Here is a 20,030-nt window from a genome sequence, read left to right as displayed (position 1 = left end):
GCCCCAAAAAATGTGGATAGCCTTGACTAACTTGGGGTGGGACCTTAAACAATTGTTGACAGCCCATGACTGAAAACAAGGTGTCCCAATGATATGGAGTCAACCAGCAATCCTACCAGCAAATCATTGCCACCTGGCGTTTGCCCCCCTGGTCATCCTGAATGGAGCAGAAACTACAATACAGGATGCACCTGTTTGTTGAGTAAAGGCCCAAGACTGGAAGTATTTGTTGTAGCGGAATGGCATTATTTGCTAATTCTAGAACTAGTCCATCCAGTTTACGCCAAGGTGGATCGGAGTGATGCCAGATTTTTACGATAGTCACTGACATGGCTCCATCAGCCTACATTTGACATCTCTGCCCCAGTCTAACATGTCCGCCACGCATCTGAAAAGGTGTGCCTGGCATAGCCCAGGATAGGATGCACTGCCCCCACGACACAAGCAAGCTTGAGGTTGCCCTGGGGCTAGTGGTGTCAATAAAAAACAGAGGCTGCTTTCAAGCCGCTCTGTGTTTCACAGTGCCGGTGGCAGCCACATACACTTTAGACGTGACAGAGATCCCACTGCAAGTGGGTGAAGTGAGTGACTGCACTCACCTGAAGGGGGTGTCTGGAACTTCCAAGGGACCCCTTTCCTCCCCTTCAGAGGGCTGCCCTCAGGGGGATCACTTACAGTGAGCTTCCTAAGGGCTTGTCTGCACCTTATTAGGACACCCACACAAATGAGGGAACGCCCGCTGAAGAAAGCCCTGGTATTATATGTGCACCAGCGGTATCAGTATTACAGAAGGGGCCACATGTACGTCTGCTGCCCCTTCTGTGATTCCATAGTGCCCTGAGGGGCACATGCCTGTTTTAGGGCACTATGCATAATACGCCCCTGATGTCATAATTGTATTGTATTAGTATTTATATAGCGCTTACTACCACTGACGAGGTGTCAAAGCGCTTTTCGGCGAGTAGCACGCTACTCCGGAACCCAAAAGGAATTAGTGGTGGATTAGTATAGGGAAATATGAGTATAGTTTTAGTATTATTATGAGTTAATTTGAGCTGTGGATATGTGAGTTTGTTAGTTGGATTGACTGGAGTAATGGAGGGGTGAAGGAGGGAAGAATCCAGAAGTGTTAATTGGGAGTTTATGGTAATAGGATTTAGGCTTGGGATGAGTAAAGGTGGAGGAGGGAAGAGTCTGTGGAAAGGGTTAGGGAGACTATAGTAGCAGGAGGGGTTTTGGATGAGTCAAAGGTGAGATAAATGAGGGAGAATTTAGTAGGGTTGTTTGGGAGATCATGGTAGTAAAGTGAGTTTTGGGTGAGTTAGATGTGGAAGAGGAGGGAAGAGCTTAGGCAGGGTTATTTAGGAGATGAAAGTAGTAGAATGGATTTGGGATGAGTCAGAGTGAGAATGGAGGATAGTTTGATAGAGACATGACATATGGTGATGGGTAGACAAAGTGTGATATAAAATGAGAGCAGGGACTCATAAGTATCTAATATAACAACTTATCTAGGAGCTATGCAATGACATATGAACATGTTAAGCATAGAATACCATACATATATATATATATACACACACACATGTGCATACATATACGTATTTAAACCATGAGTAAATATACATTAGTTAAACAGGTTAAAAAGAGTATGTGTGTAGTTTATTGTTATGACATAGTAGCAATACATATTTTCTAAAGAACTATATATAACTAGAATATACACATAATCCGATATAAAATATGTGTCAACATAGGCATATGCAGACCATAGCTGTTTGAATATGGTGGTTATGAAGGAAAGAGCCAACTCTTGAGTAGTTTTCTGAAGACAAGATAGTTATCTGTGGCTCTTATAGTTGGGGGTAATGAATTCCATAGTTTGGCTGCTTGAACGGAGAAGGATGTACCACCTATGGTCTTTTTCTTGTATGGTGGTGTTCTAAGGCGAGGTGCCAATCTTGAGCAGAGGTTTCTTTGTTGAATGTATTTGAGATAATGAGATGAACAGAACAGCAAGTCCCAGAAATCAAAGCAAAAACCTGGTCTGGATGAGCAAATAACACATGGAACAGGGAAACTTGAGAGCTCTACAAGAACCTTTGGTCTTCCAGATATGAAACAAGATCAGGCTGCCTGAACGAGATCAGTGATTCATCTGCGCTCATGTTCCCTCAACGAGGTCTAACAACAAACTGCAAATACAGATATGATTAACACTCTGGGTGAACGGCCTGAAACGGGCTGGCGAAGTATGAGGACTGGCCACGGTTACCTTCCGAAGATCACACAGGGAGTCAATTAGGGAATGGGAAAAGTAATGTAGAACATTGCAACAATACTTTGGCCCACACCACTTTCTGCCTCCAATGTAGCAAACAATGTAATAATGTTTTAGTCGGTTGCCTGAATGAGATCACACTGGGGAGCTCTGCTGCTCAGACTGCAGGCTCTGTTCAACATAGCAGCTCAGTCGGATGCGCACCTGCTGCTTAGAGTGGCACGGGGGGAGGGGTGGAGTCAAGTTGGGCGCGTGCTGGCCTCCCTACAATTCTCCTTTAATGCCCTGCAAATTACTAGGTACCAATAAACTGGATGATATCCTACTGTATGGAAGCGCCTAGAGACAATAAGGGTTCTGCTGTGCGCTATATTAATAGTGCATTCGATGCCTACTTACCCCATGCTCTCTGAGGGATTTTTCGGTGTGGTTGGTGCACATTTCGGTCGTGCCTACCCAGGACACATCTCCCACAACGGGTACGGAGTAGAAAACTGGAATGGGCATTACCAGGGTACAAGCTCCACCTGCCCCCCGCCTCAACAAGGGGGCGCCAGCGTCCAGTCCCCCTCGCTGGGCTCTGTCAGCAAGTGAGGGAGGGTTGCCCATCCCCTGCTGAGCCCAAAAGAGCTGCTTCCGCAAGGATCTCCGAGACTAATCTCTCAAAGAGAGGGCGAGCCCGTCTCAGCAGACACTTTCTCTGTCTGGTGCCTCCCATCAATAACCCGATCACCACCGTAAAACTTTCACCGAGAACCAGCCACCTGTCTACTGCAAACAACCTGAACCTGCTTTACAGGCAGCAGCTGCGATAATATCCTGTTGTGTGCCTTCCACTCCAGGAAATCCGCGTGTCGGGGTGGGGGGGTGCAGGGCTGGGAGAAGTGCCTTCTTCACACCGCGGCCAATGCTCCGGGTTTACTTATTCCTGTTTCTAGGCACCTCAATCCTGACTCAATGGGATACAGTGGCGTGCCCAGGATCACATATCTCAGGCGCAGGATGTCGGGGTTAGTCATGTCTCCTATCTCCTCTGTAAAGAGGAACTGAGAGCCATACGGGCTCTCTGTATCATGTTAACGTGCTCAACGTGTCCGGGAGGGGCATGGAGCACAAGTGTATAAATAAAGGACGGAACTGCGGTGACGCAGTTCCGAGTGTGGCAGCCATGCATCGTGTCTGTGTGTGTAATTAGCTCGAAGCGCCACGTGTCTACAATGGCGACGAGTGGGATCCGAAAAAAAGACTAGTGGGAAAGTGATGGTGGCGTGAAGGAGCGCGCATGGTGGAGCCAGCCGTCAAGAAAACAAGCGAAAATAAATGGCCCCGGGAGGTACCTGGTCGGGAAGCCGTCGAGGGCCTGCTAGTGAAAGGCGGTGAGGCGTGAATTTCCCGGTCGGGGGAATCACGAGAAGGTGAGCCGGCGGCACGCCCCGTCCCGGGGAAGACCGTCACGTGCCCCGCGGTCTCCCAATCGGGGAGACTGAAGAAAAAAAAAGCCCGGCCCTGGCAGCGTGCCCCGCCCCAGGCAACGAGATCTCTGCCGTGCCGCTTCCCAGTCGCGGCAGGCTGAAAGGGATAGCCCGGTCCCGGCCCCGCCTTGAGCAGACTGCCACGTGGGGCAGCTTGAGCGCTGAGAACGCGCTGCTCGCAGGCGCGTCTGGCCTGGGCTGAGCAGCGCCGACGAGGAGATGTGTCGTCTCAGCTGAGCGCTGCAAATAACAGCGTCTCAGCTGAGAGAACAGCTGACACGGACGTCGGTTTGAAAAAAAAAACCGGACTCAATAAAAAAAAAAGAAAAAAAAAGAAAAAAGGGCCGAAGAGAGTGCAAGGAAGAGAATAAAAGAAAGAGCATAACAAATAAAAGAAAAAAAACACGGACACGGACGTCGGTTTGTAAAAAAAAAAAAAAAAAAAAAAAAAAAACGGACTAAATAAAAAAAAAAAGAAAAGGGCTGAATAGAGTGCAAGGAAAAAAAAAAGAGAGTTGATAAATAAAGGAACAGAGGGACATCATTGATTTTTGCAGCACAGTTGACTAAAAGGAGGTGTGAAAATGAGTGCCCCACCACCAGATAATGTGGGCAATGCCAATCCTCCTCAACCACCAGGGAATCCACAACTCCCAGCACAATTAAATAATAATGTTCACTCCTCGATTACTTCGTTGCCACCGTTTAGTCAATTGGTTGACCCGGCCACTGCTGCGCCCAGGTGGCGTCTGTGGATAAATCGCTTAGAAAACTATTTTTGCGCTACCAGAGAAATGGATGGAGCTGTGCGCAGGTCGGTGATGCTGTTGATGGGGGAGATGAGTTACAAGAGTTGTTTGATTCGTTGCCGGATACAGGTGACAGGTCGGACTTTCCTGCAGCAGTGACGGCGTTGAATAGATATTTTGATCCTCAACTTAACTCAGATTATGAAAGGTTCAAACTGAGACAGGCGCAACAGACTGAAGTAGAGTCTATGGATATGTTTTACGCCCGATTGAGGAAACTAGCGAGTTCGTGCACGGGTCTGAACCAGCAAGAAGAAATCCGAGCGCAGATTATTCAAGGATGTCGGTCCAATGCGTTAAGAAAGCTTATCCTTCGGCAACAGGGCATGTCCCTTGACGATATTCTGATTTTAGCGAGGTCACATGAGTTGTCGGCAGTGCGAGCTGATGCGATGGCGGCGGTGAGAGGTCAGTCGTTGGCTGCTGCTTCTTCGACTCGTGCTGTTCAAGTCAAGGAGGAACAAGTAGAGGCTATCCAGACACGTCCGGCCACACCTCGCAAGTTGAACCCCAGCAGACCCGGTGAGAGAGTTTGCGGGAGTTGTGGTTATGAACATCGACAGAATGCGGGGTGTCCAGCCAAAGGTCAGTCGTGCAATCGCTGCGGGAAAGCTAATCATTTTGCGAAGGTGTGCAGATCCAGGAGGAACAAGCCCGGAGAACCGAAAGGAAGGGACACGAATGTCCGGGCTGTATCGAAAAGTGAGGAGGATGCAAGGGATCTAACGATGGCGAGTGGTCCAGTTGGTGAAGAGGACGACGAAGAAGACATTTTTGTAATATCTTTTACGGGGGGAAAGCCGGGGAAAAGGAGACCCCCACCCATGAGTGAGGTACATGTCAATGGCACGCTGGTGTCGGTACTCATTGATACAGGAGCGTCTGTCAATGTCATGGATGAAACCCTCTTCAAAAAGCTGGTACCTGCCCCGCCACTTACCATGACAGCAACTAAAATATACAATTATGGGGGTAAAGATCCGCTCCCCCTTAAAGGAACGGTAGAAGTGGCTGTGAGTAGTGGAAACAGATTGACTGAGGCGAAATTTTATGTGGTAGCTGGAGATCGTGGCACGTTGCTTGGATGTCACACGGCCGAAGATTTGGAGTTGGTGTTCTTTGCGCGTCAGGTATATGATAATCAAGTGGAGTGCCTTCTCCAGGAGTTTCCGCAGTTGTTCGAAGGTCTGGGTCGTTTGAAAGGAAGGTGCATCAAGTTGCACATAGATCCCAATGTAGTCCCTGTGGCTTTGCGACATCGTCGAGTGCCGTTTCATCTTCGCCCGAGTGTTGAGAAAGAGCTGTTGTCCTTGGAGGAACAAGGAGTCATTGAAAAGGTGGATGGGCCAACACCATGGGTGTCACCGTTGGTGATAGCGCCGAAACCCAAACAGCCGGGGGCGATCCGTCTGTGTGTAGACATGCGCTTGCCTAATAAGGCTATCAAGAGAGAGCGACATATCACCCCTACTATGGACGATATTATTGCCGATTTGAACGGAGCCCAATGGTTCTCCAAATTAGATCTGAATGCCGGTTACCATCAGCTAGAGCTAGAGCCGGAAAGTCGGAACATTACTACTTTCTCGACGCATGTAGGGTTGCGAAGGTACAAACGATTAAGTTTTGGAGTGTCGTCAGCCGCTGAAGTGTTTCAGAATGCAATTCGAGAAACGCTGTCCGGATTACCAGGAGTGATTAACTTGAGTGATGACATTCTGATATACTCTAAAACTAGGGAGGAACACCATCGTCATCTGAGAGCGACATTGAAAAGATTGGCTGGGGCAGGACTAACGCTTCATAAGAAGAAATGTGCTTTCTTTCAAAACTCAGTAGAGTTCTTTGGGTACGTGTTTTCTAAAGAAGGTTTGCAAGTGGATCCCAGAAAGGCTGAAGCTATCCGTCAAGCCCCTGTTCCGCTGAACCCAACAGAAGTTCGTAGCTTTCTGGGAATGGCTACTTATTGTGGAAGGTTCATACCCCAACTTGCCACCATGTCTGAACCGCTGAGACAGCTCACGAAAGGGCAACACCGGTGGGAATGGACTTCCAGTGCTCAGCAGGCCTTTATAGAGATTAAAAATGCCTTACTAGATAAAGCAACGATGGCATATTTTGACCCGAGTAGGAAAACGGAAGTGGTAGTTGACGCGAGTCCCGTTGGGCTGGGAGCTGTGCTCTTACAGGAACAGCGACATCAGGAGTGGATCCCCGTTGCATACGCCAGCCGGGCATTGTCGGCAGTGGAAACCCGATATGCTCAGATTGAGAGGGAGGCGCTAGCAATTCGATGGGCATGCCGCCATTTTCATCTGTATTTGTATGGACACGAGTTTACAGTAGTAACCGATCACAAGCCTCTTGTCCCGTTGTTTATGGGTACTCCGCGTCTTGCACCTCCGAGAATAGAGCGGTGGACAGTTTTGCTTCAGCCGTATAGATTCACGGTAGTGTATCGGCCTGGTGCCAATAATCCGGCGGATTATCTGTCTCGACATCCGTCTCCTGATAGTGTTGATGGTCGACAGAAACAAGAAGAAGAAAATACAGAAGTTTTTGTGAGCATGGTGGTACAGTCGGCCTGTCCAAATGCTCTTCTCGTGACTGATATTGTGAGTGCCACACAGGACGATGTGCTGTGGAATGCTGTCAAAGAGGCCTTAGGTTGCAAACAATGGAAGAATTTTCTAGAGAAGACCCAGGTGTCATGCCCTGTGCAAAAGGTGGCTATGCAGAGCATCTGGAGGGTGCGAGATGAGCTGTCTATGGATGGTGATGGGTTAATTCTAAGAGGACGACGAATTGTGCTTCCACAGTGTCTCTGGTCAAGGGTCATCGAGTTGGCTCATCAAGGACATCAAGGGGCTGCCAAAACAAAAGCGAGGTTACGAGCTAAAGTCTGGTTTCCAGGAATGGATACGCAGGTGGATGAGATGGTAGGGAAATGCCATTTGTGTGTCATCACGTCTATAGAACCTCCGACTTGCCCAGTAATAACTGAACCGGCCACTCTGAAACCGTGGGCTAAAGTAAGCCTGGACTTTGGGAGTTTCCCAGATGGAAGACTGACGGTAGTGTTAATTGACTCGTATACCAAATTCCCAGTGGTGGATGTGGTGGCGTCGACGTCGTTTGAAAATATAAGGCCCGTTCTACAAAAGACTTTTGCGTTGTTTGGTCTGCCTGATGAAATCCGAACGGATAATGGTCCCCCTTTTCATGGACAAGAGTTTCAGTCCTATCTCGAGGGACTGGCGATTCGTCATCGTAAGATAATGCCCTATTGGCCCCAAGCCAATGGAGACGTAGAAAGGTTCATGCGAACTCTGAATAGGGCTCTTAGGATTGGAGTGGAGAAACATGAGAACAGTGAACAATGTCTTTATCAATTTCTAAGTGCTTACCGTCAAACTCCACATAGTACGACTGGTTGTGCTCCCTCATCATTGATGTTCAAGGTGTCTCCACGCGACTGCATTCCTGCTTACCCTAAATGGAAACCTCCAGCATTGGATATAAAAGCTACTCAAAACAAGCGAAGAGCTACCAACCAAAGGGCGAGTAGCCAACGACGATCTAAGTATAGGGGTTTCCAAGAAGGAGATCGAGTGGTGGTGAAATGTAGGCGTGGAGGAGGGAAGTTCCGAACGCCTTTTGAGCCTGAGGTGTGGGAAGTGATCGGCATTAAGGGATCCATGATAACAGCAGCCCGAGGGAGGCAAAGAGTCACGAGAAACGTATCACATTTCAAAAGGGCTGGTCTACGAGAGTTGACCAGTGGAAGTGAGGAGATGGAGGACATCTTTGAGGAGTCACCTATTCTGGGTGAAGAGAGGAAGAATGACCCGGAGCCTACTGGGACTGACCCGGTGGAACCTGGTTCGGTTCGGGAACATGGAAGCGGTAACACCAGAAGGGGAAGATATAACTTACGCCCTAATCCTGTGCCGAGTAGTCATCTAAAAGATTTTGTTTGGTGAACAATTTGCTCAAGCGTAAATGCCCTGCATGAAGAGAAGAAATGTTGGGAACAGTGTACCACAACCCCGGCCATGTAAAAGGGACTCTGTGAGTGACATTAATGATCTGGGTGCCTAGAAACATAGTGGGGGTATTGTCAAAAGTGTGTTAATAACGAGAACGAGTTAGTTTAATCTTTTCATTTAAAAGTGTGTCGTACTACAAAGGTTAGTGTTTGTTTAGGTTCCTTTGATTAAGCCCTCTCCATGTGGAGTGAAACATGGGGGAGATGTAAAGAGGAACTGAGAGCCATACGGGCTCTCTGTATCATGTTAACGTGCTCAACGTGTCCGGGAGGGGCATGGAGCACAAGTGTATAAATAAAGGACGGAACTGCGGTGACGCAGTTCCGAGTGTGGCAGCCATGCATCGTGTCTGTGTGTGTAATTAGCTCGAAGCGCCACGTGTCTACATCCTCCACGAAGCTGAAAGGGAGGATGCGAACGTCCAACCTTCCTGAGGCAACAACAAACAACTAGTTACTGCCATGTCTGGCGCAGACATACCCCACGTGTACCCCCACCCAGTCTGTGGCTATGGAAACACTCTGGTACCTCCTGACAAATACCCAGGCCTCAGTGGACTAATGAAACTTGAGGCCCCCCCTGCAAAGTTCCTAGATGGGTGGCTCCTCCCCCTGGACCCAGTAAGGGGCCCGCCGCCCGTGCACCGCGGGGGCCTTTGTTAAGCCACTGCCAGGCCTTACTATTTTAACATGTGCCGAAGGCACCTTCACATGAAAATACTGGTACCACTGTACTGGGCTGTCGCAGCTCTCTTCTCCGCATCTATAAATAACTCTCCTAGTCCAGGTGTGTTTCAGTACATTCTAGTATCTTTAGTTCCACGTCACTAATTATTAATTCGGAACTACAACTACCAAAATGCAAAGCGACTCAGTGAACTACGAACGCAATGAGGACATCTTTCGCTCTGTCTGTACAGTGTAGAAGCGGCTCAGCTGAAAAATGGTATCACGTCCCCAGAAAATAAGGGCAGAACGGGTGACAAATAATTGCCCAACCGGAGTTATGGACGTAGACAGTGCCTGCCTTGTTGGCCAAAAGAGGAGTTACCCTCTTAAAGGTGAATGACTACACGGGAAGGCAAAGGTCAGACTTTTCTATCAAAGCAAATAATTCTAGTTTCCTTAAATTATTACATTCCAATCTTGTTCACTTTTCACCCTAATAAAAGTTGGCAGAATTACGTTTAAGATCTCAAACTACAAGACGTGTACCTTTTCCTGAGGTAGTGAGTGTTTTCAATGAGTCTCCCTTCCCAGCATTCATAGGAAGGATTCACTTCCTGTTTGGGCTCTTTGCACTTCCTCCACCTACTCGGTACTCACATGAATCACAGAAATGGGGTTCAGACTTTGTGACAATGGCACAGGAAGCGGATTTTAATTTGTTAAAACAATTTGTGTCATCGAAGCTCCCAATAATTACCAAATGCAACGGCATGCAGATATATAAAGCTGCAGCTTCCGGGGAGTGCCAGGCCTGTATGTTTTTTATTCTGCTTCTAGTAATTTCCTATTACAAGTATGGGTGTGCAATTCTCCACATGCTAGGTGCTTTTGTCAAAAAAACCAGGACTGGTCGATGGCGTCACAAGTGACAAGGGGCGTGATGCAGCTATGCTAATGAAAGAGATACAGGCAGGGTCTTGGAACAATACCATTTTACAAGATGTGCTATTGTTCATGTTTCTAGGTAACACTGCGGAATTAAAAAAGTGTGGGCAACCATGCTCTGCATATCTCAAGCGTAAGCATTTGCATGGCACTGCATCCGCGCAGGGTTCTGCAAAGTCGGTCCTGGAGAGCCGGTCCATGCCAGGTTTTTAGCATATCCACATTTAGAAGAAAGATGTTTCAGAAATCTACATTCTTCTAAATGTGGATATGCTAAAAATCTGGCATGGATCCTGCTCTCCGGGACCGACTTTGCAGACCCCTAACGTAACATCAGGTTATATGCGACGCCCACAGTCAATCCTGGCTTTCAGACTAACAGCAAGTGTAATGCTGGGACTCTGATGTCCATAGTAATAAAAGGAGGATCGAAACTACATGGTCCAGAATGCAAAGTGACACAGACAAAATAGGACATTTTTTTTATTTTATTGTATGGAAATAAACATTTTTCACTTAATATCATGAAGCAATCTTATGATGTGTGTGACAGTTTATCATTGTGATAGTAAGAGGTACGTAATACGGTTCCATGTTTAGTAACAAGGGAACCCTTTTTCCATCTCTTGTATTGTTGCATTTTATTAGCTACTATCAACGGTGAATCATTTATTGAACTGGGTGATTTTAATTAATCAACAATAAACATTTATCTCATCAATAAAAAGAACTATGCTCTTCTGGGTGCCTAGATGATGCCACTTACATACGCTGAACACCATTGATGAGCCCTGAATAAAAAAAACAAGGTCTGGTAAAGCCAATAAACCTGGTTTGCATTTTCCCTTATGAGCAGACCTATTGGCTTTGCCAAAGCTGCCGGGTGAGCAGGGTTTGTATTGTAGTAGAGCCTGGCTGAAGATACCATTGATCTGAAAGGCAAACTGAATCCTTTTAGTAGCATGACAGCTGAGTGTGGTTGCTAGGGACACCACAGGGTAATTTCCCTAATGGACATCTTTAGAGCAATGGCGTCCTTGTCAATTTGTTTGTATTGCCCTAAATGAACCAGAGAACGGGTTGTTTTTTCTATACAATGCAGGTATAAGATACACGAATATGAGTAAAACTATGATTGAGTGTACCCTTCAGATGTAAAATAGTCCATTAAACATTGCAATGGAACCACTTCCTAGGAGGAGAATCCGAGATGTGATTGACGCAGTCCCAAAGTAATAGCTTGAGGCCTCTGCCCCAAACAAACCAATGGCCGAAGGAGGCTTATCCAAGCAAGCCAATGGCTGAAAGACGCCGAGCCAAAGACCGCTAGATACGCTGACAGCTATGCTAGTAAACTGGACCTAAAAATATCATGTAAACAAAGTTCAAAATATAAAACGTGTGTTCCACATTTTCCTAATCTGCAGTTTGTCGGTTGTGGCTTTCCTCAGGGACTCAGACACTATTAAATAAAACGCAAGGGAGGTCCACAGTCAAAGCATGAAATCTAAACGACATGGGCATTATCACAAGGTGAATGGGGTATATATGTCACACACGTCACCTGCAGCCAGCGCTGTCTCTATAGTAACCATCACTTTGTCTGTTCTTGTTTTCAAGGCCAAACAGACAATGGTATTAAAAAAACGCTACTAGTCCCAGAAAGCAGCATGATGCAGGCGAAAAAAACACAGCTGCTTGAAGGTGTTGTACATAACAAGGTCCACTAATCCGAAAGACAAATAAGGCGTTTTTTAAATTCAGTCCTACGGACTAAGCATATATGGCCATCGCTGAATTGGGTACATTGAAACTATAGGTCCAGCAGGCTCAATGTTCTGGGCTAAAAACCATGGCTAACTGGCATCCTGAAAGCTTTTCAACCAGCCGATGACTGCATCATTCGAGAAAATTCAAAATAGGAATGTAGGGCTTATGTTCAGTCACTGGGCCCGTCTCACCCCACTGCACTCAACCTTTCTGTACACAACTGGGACCAAGGGCATAGCTTCCATTGGTGCAGCAGGTGCAGTGGCACCGGTGCACACTGACGCCCGATTATTGCTGTATCTTGCACTCCAACCAGAGGTGACAGGGCCCCTTTCCCTCCTTGCACTAGAGCCCAGGGCACGCCGGCCGCACCTCAGACCGACGCTGCAGGAGGCCACCCCGGTTCCCGCGGCTCCCACAGTCGCCCCGCATCCGCCCGAGGACCAGGATAGCGGTTACGTCAGAGGGGAGTCAGCAGGGATTGTGTACAAACGTTTAATAATAGACTCCAACCCGCACCCGGAAGTGTGCGGCGGCCTGCAGCTGTCAGAAGAGCAAACCGCAGGTTCCCACTGAAGCGGGTGTGGCGGGCGGGGAGGCCCCCCGGCCCCCTGGTTACACAGCACCGAGCAGCGGTTCACAGATCCGACTGCACCTGGGGTGCTGCGGTGGAAGAAGCTGGACTTTCAAAAAAACAAAAAAAAAACCACAAATTTATTCTTTCCATAAAAATCTGCATCGTCAAACATACATTTTGGAGTAATCTTACCGTGCTGCATGTCAAACGGCGGTACGGCAGAATCAAATAACCAGACAAAATGCGAGGGACGCAGCTCTCAAGTTCCAGGCCCATGAATGAGTAATCCGGTCCAGGTTTTTGCTTTGCATCCTGGGTATTGTAGGCTCGTTTATTGCATTTTGAAACAGGAATACAAGTCCCAGAACGCAAAGGTAAACCTGAGCTAGAGGGGCTAGACACTCATGAACCTGGGAAGTATAAAGGCTCAGAGGTAAGCTGTAAATGTGCCTTCCATCCGACTATTCACACTCAGTGGGCCACCAAGAGCGTGAAGTTTGATCGCTTTGGTACCAGTACAAAGGGGAAGGGGGGGTAACAGGTTAGCAGCAGGCCTCCAAGATTCCTACGCCCATGTGTGATGTGCTGCTCCAGTCCAGTTTTTTCCTTTGAATTCTGGGAACTGTAGGCTTGTTTATTTCACTATAAAACAGGACTACAAGTTCCAGTATTCAAATGGAGAAAGAACTCGACCTGGGCAGCACATCACGCATGGACCTGGGACGCTTTGGCAGCTATGTACAAGATAATACAATCTTATAAAATACAATGTATTCCACTTCGGGTTTTCCTTCAACAATTCATTCACTGTCCTTTTGAACCTCAATTCAACTGGTTCATTTGAGGGTAACAGGCCTACAAATCACAGAATGCATTGTGTTATTAAATGAATGCCCACGGCTGGAACATCGTGTTTTGGATGACTGGGAGCTCTCTAGTAGCTTGGCTAACCAACAAAGGGGGGGGGGATCACCTCCCAGTTTGAAGACCCCTATACTAGACTAACACACATAGAGAACAATGACTTGTAAATGAAAGGCCAAGAACTGGAAAAAAGTGCCTGGCTTTTGTAAATGATCGTGCAAACACAATGAGTTATAAGCATAGAAGAGGTTTGCAAATTAAGTATACACTCTAGCTTATGGCTACATTTTAGTTTCGAATAACAAACACGGCCTCCAGCTTTACCTTGCTTAGTTACACCTTTGCTTTTGTGCATTTATCCAACTATTTAGAGGAATATGAAGAAACATGTCACTGATGCCTAACTGCCCCTCTGCAACTGCAGCTGCCCAGTGTCATCCGGGTAACCTTTAGTCAGTTTTCAGTCAGTCAGATTTTCAGCAGCACTACTTTCACTCTGTGACTTATAGGCTCATTCATATAATGGAAAGAGTAAAACTATAAGCAGGGCCACTGGAATTATGCAGCAGCAAAGCACCAAATTATGTGGCAGTTTCAACTAAATTATGTGAGCAAAAAAGGCGAACTATACAGCACAATGTGGCACATTTTTTAATAGTGTCACTTAATTATTTTGTATTTTTTGTTTTTACACATAGCAATGCTGCCTAGGCAAAGATTTCACCTCATTAGTATCAGTATAACAACCTAATGCAGAAATAAGCAAATGAAAGATGACCAGTTAACCTTTGCGAATGGGCTTCCACGGCACGTGAACACAGGTCGCCACATTTTTAGTAACTTTTTTATTCAAATCTGCAGATTACACCGCAGATTATAGATTTTGTGGAAAATGTGGCAAATCCATCATTATACACAAAAAAAACACAACCACAGAATCGCATAATTGTACTCATGACTTATGACATGCAGGCTGCTGTCAGATATGTTCTGGTACCTGCTTATTAAACTTAAAATCCTAGTTTACAATAAATGAGAGCACATGCCCCCACTAGAAGTTTTCATATGCCCAGACCCAAAAAATACAAAACAACAAATTCCTGAACGAGAGCCCACGATAGGCCCTGATAATAGTCACCCCGGGAAAGGGTGTGATATTTACTGCACTGATATATTCCACCACTGAAAGGGCCAGAATTTATCAGATGTGACAAATAGCATCCAATTACGATTATTATCCAAAAAATGAGATGTTATATATGGATTTTGGTTCTTACAACACATGTCCCATTATCTACTCAACTATTTTTACTCTGTACAGGTAGCAGGTTTATCTGTTAAAATATATAGGGGCATATTTACAAGAAAGTGGCACTTCGGTCCAGATGCACAACTTTTCTTGAGTGGCCCCTGCCCCACCTAACAACACCATGGTTGCACTGTATTCACAATATAGTGTACCACGGCGGTTGTTAGAACAATAGCATCACAATTCCGACGCTATTGTGGCTCTTTGCTCCGATAGCATAAAAAATGTTGACGCTAGTGCAGCAAAGCACAGGGCGGCCTATTGATTAAAATGGGTGCGGCATTTTAACGTCTGCTCTGAGCAGGTGTTTAAAATGACGGAAACAATGGCGCAGTGAAATGTAAATTTCACTGTGCCATTTTTTTGGGCCTCCCTGCGTTGGAAAGCCCCCCCCCTTGCATACATTATGCCTGACGCAGGCATAATGTGGTGCAAGGGGTTGCAAAGTGGCGCAATGCAAGCATTGCGCCACTTTGGATATACAGTGGGGGAAAGCCACCTTAGCGCCCCCTTAGCGTAAAAAAAAATGCCCCATGATCTAATTTCCCAGCTGAAAGGACAGACCTTGTTAAATGTGACCCTCAGGAAGGGAATGACTAGAAAGAAACTTGGGGCTCCTCCGCAACCAGAGCATTTAATTGCATTTTTTAATGCAGCTGCGAGCTATCCGAAAGACACTGAATGAAATGCAAAGATAACTCTGCAAAAGACACTTCTACCTTAAAATTAAGAACTATCATTTTAAAGAAATTTGTTGGAAAGGAATGTTGCCTTCTGCAAATTCGGAATCAACCCCCATGCATCAAAGAACACTTTAAAGACATCCATATTGCCCTATTCAATCATTTTATTTTTCGAATCTTCTCAGAAAGGGCTCTAATGTAACGTATTCACATACTTGATATTGGATTGGAAATGCCTTTTTAGTGTGCATTTTTTAAATGTGTTTGTAGATTTCGAAATAAGAGACTCAAAAAATCCCCCTGATGACGTTCGGTCATTTGATTGCTCTTCTTCAGTCTAGTGAACAGGCGGACTCTCCAGCAACCTTCTGCTTGCTAATGTCTCACCAAGTACCGGAAATGCTAATAAAAAGGCAACAGAGTTCATTCACAAGTTGCCCACCTGGCCATCACTTAGTTTACACTGGCTATTGCCCTGCTGGGCACCTCATAACCACAGCATCCTCTCTTCCGGTCAGTAATGTTTTACATAACTAAAAAGGGTTCCAATTAGCACAACAGAATGAAGAGCATTTGGCTTTATTTTTATTTAATTTCCTCGAAACTGCTGCAAAGCGTAAATTTTTGTGGAGCTTTAATTTTTTTGTCTGTCACACAATTATGAAGTAATGCAACAATACTCATGGGCAGGGGCGTAGCTTCGTGGGGGGGGGGGGGTGTATGGGGTGTTACACCCGCCCTAATAAATGAATTTTGTGATAAATAGTTGGCTGCAGTTGAAATTAGTCGGGGATGGTGTTGATCTGTCGGATTTCAACAGGAAGTTTTACACCCACAGATAAAAACGCGCACACACACTCTCCCTTTCTCTGTTTGGAAAGACTTCAAAAATGTTGGTTATTTCACTAAATAATGCACTTTTCTCACTCAGTGCACCTACCAATCAGCATTCCGCTCCCTTTCCACTGCCTCTTAAGCCCCTTTCGTGCGTCCTGTTTGTTGTATAATGAGTTATAACCAGTCGCGGGGCGCGGAAGGGGCAGAGCAGAGTCAGGATTGGCTAGGAGCGCCCAGCCAGGGCGCACCCAGGCAGACTGGGAGCCTGTGCAGGCTCTCTCCGGACTGGCAACTGTGTTGCTGGGCTGGAGAGAGCCTACTGCGCATGTGTGATTGGCCGGCCCGAGACTGCCGGCCAAACACACATGCGCTCTGAGGGGGAGTGCTGTGCACTCCCCTCACTGCTCGTCACCCCAGTGGCCCGCCCTTTTACAAGAAAACAATAATAAACACAGTTTATTATCGTTTTCTTGTAAAGGTTTTGCAGTTGCCGCTGCTGGCGGGGGCGATGCTCCTCCGCCATAATGGAGGAGCCGCCCCTGATTATAATATCATGTGCCGGCATGATTGTTGGGAAATCTGAAGCTAACACCCCTACAATCATCATGACCAAGCTACGCCCCCTGCTCATGAGGTATCTTATGCAATACCCAAAGTGGCCTCATGTCATGCAATGTACTCATTGATCGCAACAAAACACACTCAATGTGCTAACAGAAGGTAGCAGCAGTAGAAGCTTATCTTCCATTTATAACAGACACAGCTGTAGTGCAAACATCCATCGCTCATGTGTACAGTTCAGGAGGAAGGGTCCATTTACCTCTAAATACACTGAGATGGGTAAATGAGTCAGTGAATGAAAGTGTGAGTGCTGATGCCACACTCACTTAGTCAGCATTCTCTATCACTGCGCTTGCAGTCACACTCTTTCATTCCTGTTTTTACTTAAGATACTATAGAGATGCTTCATATCCTGAAACTTCTATCACACAGACTTTTGCAGTTACCACCACTCCTAAGTATGTCACATACTGGAGCTGTGTTGCAGACCCCGCCTTGTGCTTTCAATGTCTGCAGGTTTTAATATTGTCAGTCCCTGTCACTGCAAGCTGGTGTTGCTTCTATCGTGTCCTGTCAGTCCCTTCTGCTGTCACTCTGAGTACTGTGGTCACTGGATGAACTGCCTGCTGTCTGCAGCTGCTTCTGCACATCATGTGCAATGCTGTCATCCATTGCTGATCCAAATGCCAGTCCTTCTACTGTCACTTCTCTGGGCCTGGCTGGAGCAAGCAACACCAAAGTGAGTACATGGAGGTATAAAGCACAACATCTGAGAAAGCAGTACAACATCAAGGGTATTTAGGAGGGATTTCTGCAAGTAGCCTCAGTGCATGTGCAATAATCCTTGGTGTACCATTTGGTGACACCACAAATGAAGGGGAGGGCTCCAATCATGCTGTCCTCAGTAGGTAAAGGCTTAAAACACCTCATTACACTTCCAGCTATACCTCCATCTTCCGCAGAGAGAGCTCCAAGCACCTGTTAAGGTGGGGGAACATGAGCTGCACACTGGCTGAGGGTGCAGGCGTTGTGCACCGGTGGGAGCTACAGGAGCCCGGTGAGAGGGGCACAGCTTACCCCTGCATGGGCCTACACCAGATCTTTATTTGGCTACCCTCGTGTATCTCAGTTTAATCTTGCATAAGTGTATTTTGCTGATGATGCTCACTATACCAATAGTAAATCTAATTTTGCACAACTTCTGATCCTTTACAAACATGGCTGCAAATATTACTTCCAATGATGAATTTACGATGCAGCAAGTGCACATTGAAATCGTGGTATCTTTGTCGAATTAATTTTCATTCCGAGAGAAAAAAAGTGTGACTGAGTGCATATGCATATTTCACTGCTTATCAGGGGTCTAAAGACTCGGGTATCACGAGGACCTGTGGATTATGTAAGGGTTGCCTGTGAAATATGGAGTTTGTCTTCTTGAGAGCCCCCAAACCCCTCTGCATAGTTTTAACATTGTCCTAATTAGTAGGATTATGCAGCATTGAAGACTAAATTATGCTCAAGGTTAACTAATTTTGCAGCAAAGAATGAAAACTATGAGGCACATTCTCTGGCAGTATTATTTTCCCCCATTTGAGCTATAAATAATATTTTTAGTGAAATATACACATTTTAGAAATTATGTGGCAAACTCAGTTGCATTCATTTCCTGACCTAACCATTGCCCATTGTTTTATTAAGAATTTATTTGTGATAAGTAAACTAAACATAAACATTATTCTGTTCATTGCCCATTGTTAGCTGAACTTGGAAGAAAACAGCCTTTTCAACCTAACTACCTCAAAAATAAATGTGTAATATATGAAAATGCATACCATGTGTAAAAAGGTCATCTCTTACCAACATGGGGCTCTGGTGACATTTACAAACCACTTGGCCTTTAGCCTTGTGGTTTGTGATGTCATCAGCTCTCCCTTGTGGGTAATATTGGACCATATTACACAGTTACTCATTTTGTATCCCATCCGTCACTCTCTAAATATAAACATGACTTTAACCCATTGTGATATGCAAATAGACAATCCTAAACCTTAAACAAAAGACAGAGTAATCAAGGTGCTGTCCATGTCTAATACCTACATAGCAAAATCATTTGCATTCAATCTTCTCACTAGAGGAACACAGCCTAAGGCCTTTGTGAAAGTATCAGTAGAATATGAGTGAACACAAGGTTTGATGAAGGCCAACATATTAAGCATTTCAGTTACATTTTAAACCCTTAAACGTTTTTTGAATATTTTATTACATGAACTAAGGAAGGAGTGATATAGTGGCCAAGCTGTTGATCTGGGAACTTTGATTTGAATCCAACAAGCCACCTAAAAATTGTGTAGTGCTGGGCAAATCACTTAATCTCTTTGTGCTTACATGTAAATGTGTAGGATACTAGCGTAAAAGCATGTGAAAAATAGATTTGAGCCTCCACTTGATGTACACAATCTTTCATTGTCTTCTGTCGCCTCTGATAATGTGCAACAGTGTGTTGCTCCCTAGCTAGGTCTGTGTTATATAAATATCAATACATGGATATTTTTGTTACCAGGTATCCCTTTCTATATTATGCTCTGTGGATACCCCTCCCTTTTGAGCTCCTGGCGAACCACCCTTATTTTGTGACAGCCAAATAGAAGCCTCCCACGATTTTCTTCATCACAGTATGCTCTACACCATTAATGGGGTTCATATAAGTCTACTTCTAAATATTGGTGGAAACATATTCTTATGCTATTTGGAAGAACTCCCACAACCATCTTCTTGTATCCTGGAAGCATTTGTTTATTATGCACTTGTGTCGCTTTTCGTAGGAAAAAACTCCTTTCCAGTGAACATTTAGTGCTTTCTCTTCTGTGTTCCAGACATGCACACGAGGCCCAGGACTCGCTTTGTACCAACGACCTTGCAGACAACTGATGCTCGCAGGTCTGGTAGGCACTGTCTGAGCTCATGCTGTGCTCGTTGTCTCAGGAAATACATTGGCCAAGCCAATAGATCTGGCTTTAACGTGCTAAAGCATGAAGATACAGGAAGGTACAAATGTTGTTTGCATGTGCTAGAACAATAAAGTCGGATTTACTGGCTTTGCCAATGTGTGGTGTAATACTGGCTTTGAACATGTCTCATCCTCCACAGCTTAAAGTACCAGTCCCCCAACTCTCTCAGAGTTCGGGTCCAGTTGCACCGCTGCGTC

The 20,030-nt window shown here is 45.8% G+C and overlaps 1 protein-coding gene across 6 annotated transcripts in view; it reads right to left on the bottom strand.

Annotated features, from left to right (window-relative positions):
* The window catches only part of SHROOM4 (shroom family member 4), a 365,241-nt gene that overhangs the window by 86,602 nt on the left and 258,609 nt on the right, over positions 1-20,030 (bottom strand). Inside the window, exon 1 of one of the 6 annotated variants that reach the window (XM_069211864.1) lies at positions 12,764-12,870. The exons of the other annotated variants lie outside the window; for them this stretch is intronic. The gene's annotated coding sequence lies outside the window, so the exon portion shown is untranslated. Of the gene's footprint in view, positions 1-12,763; positions 12,871-20,030 lie in introns of those variants that run through there. 6 annotated transcript variants of the gene reach the window in all.

The sequence above is a fragment of the Pleurodeles waltl genome, chromosome 10 (genome assembly GCF_031143425.1).
Source record: "Pleurodeles waltl isolate 20211129_DDA chromosome 10, aPleWal1.hap1.20221129, whole genome shotgun sequence".
Classification (NCBI taxonomy): domain Eukaryota; kingdom Metazoa; phylum Chordata; class Amphibia; order Caudata; family Salamandridae; genus Pleurodeles; species Pleurodeles waltl.
The sequence above is the reverse complement of the archived record's forward strand: the minus strand, read 5'-3'. Positions and strand labels throughout refer to the sequence as shown.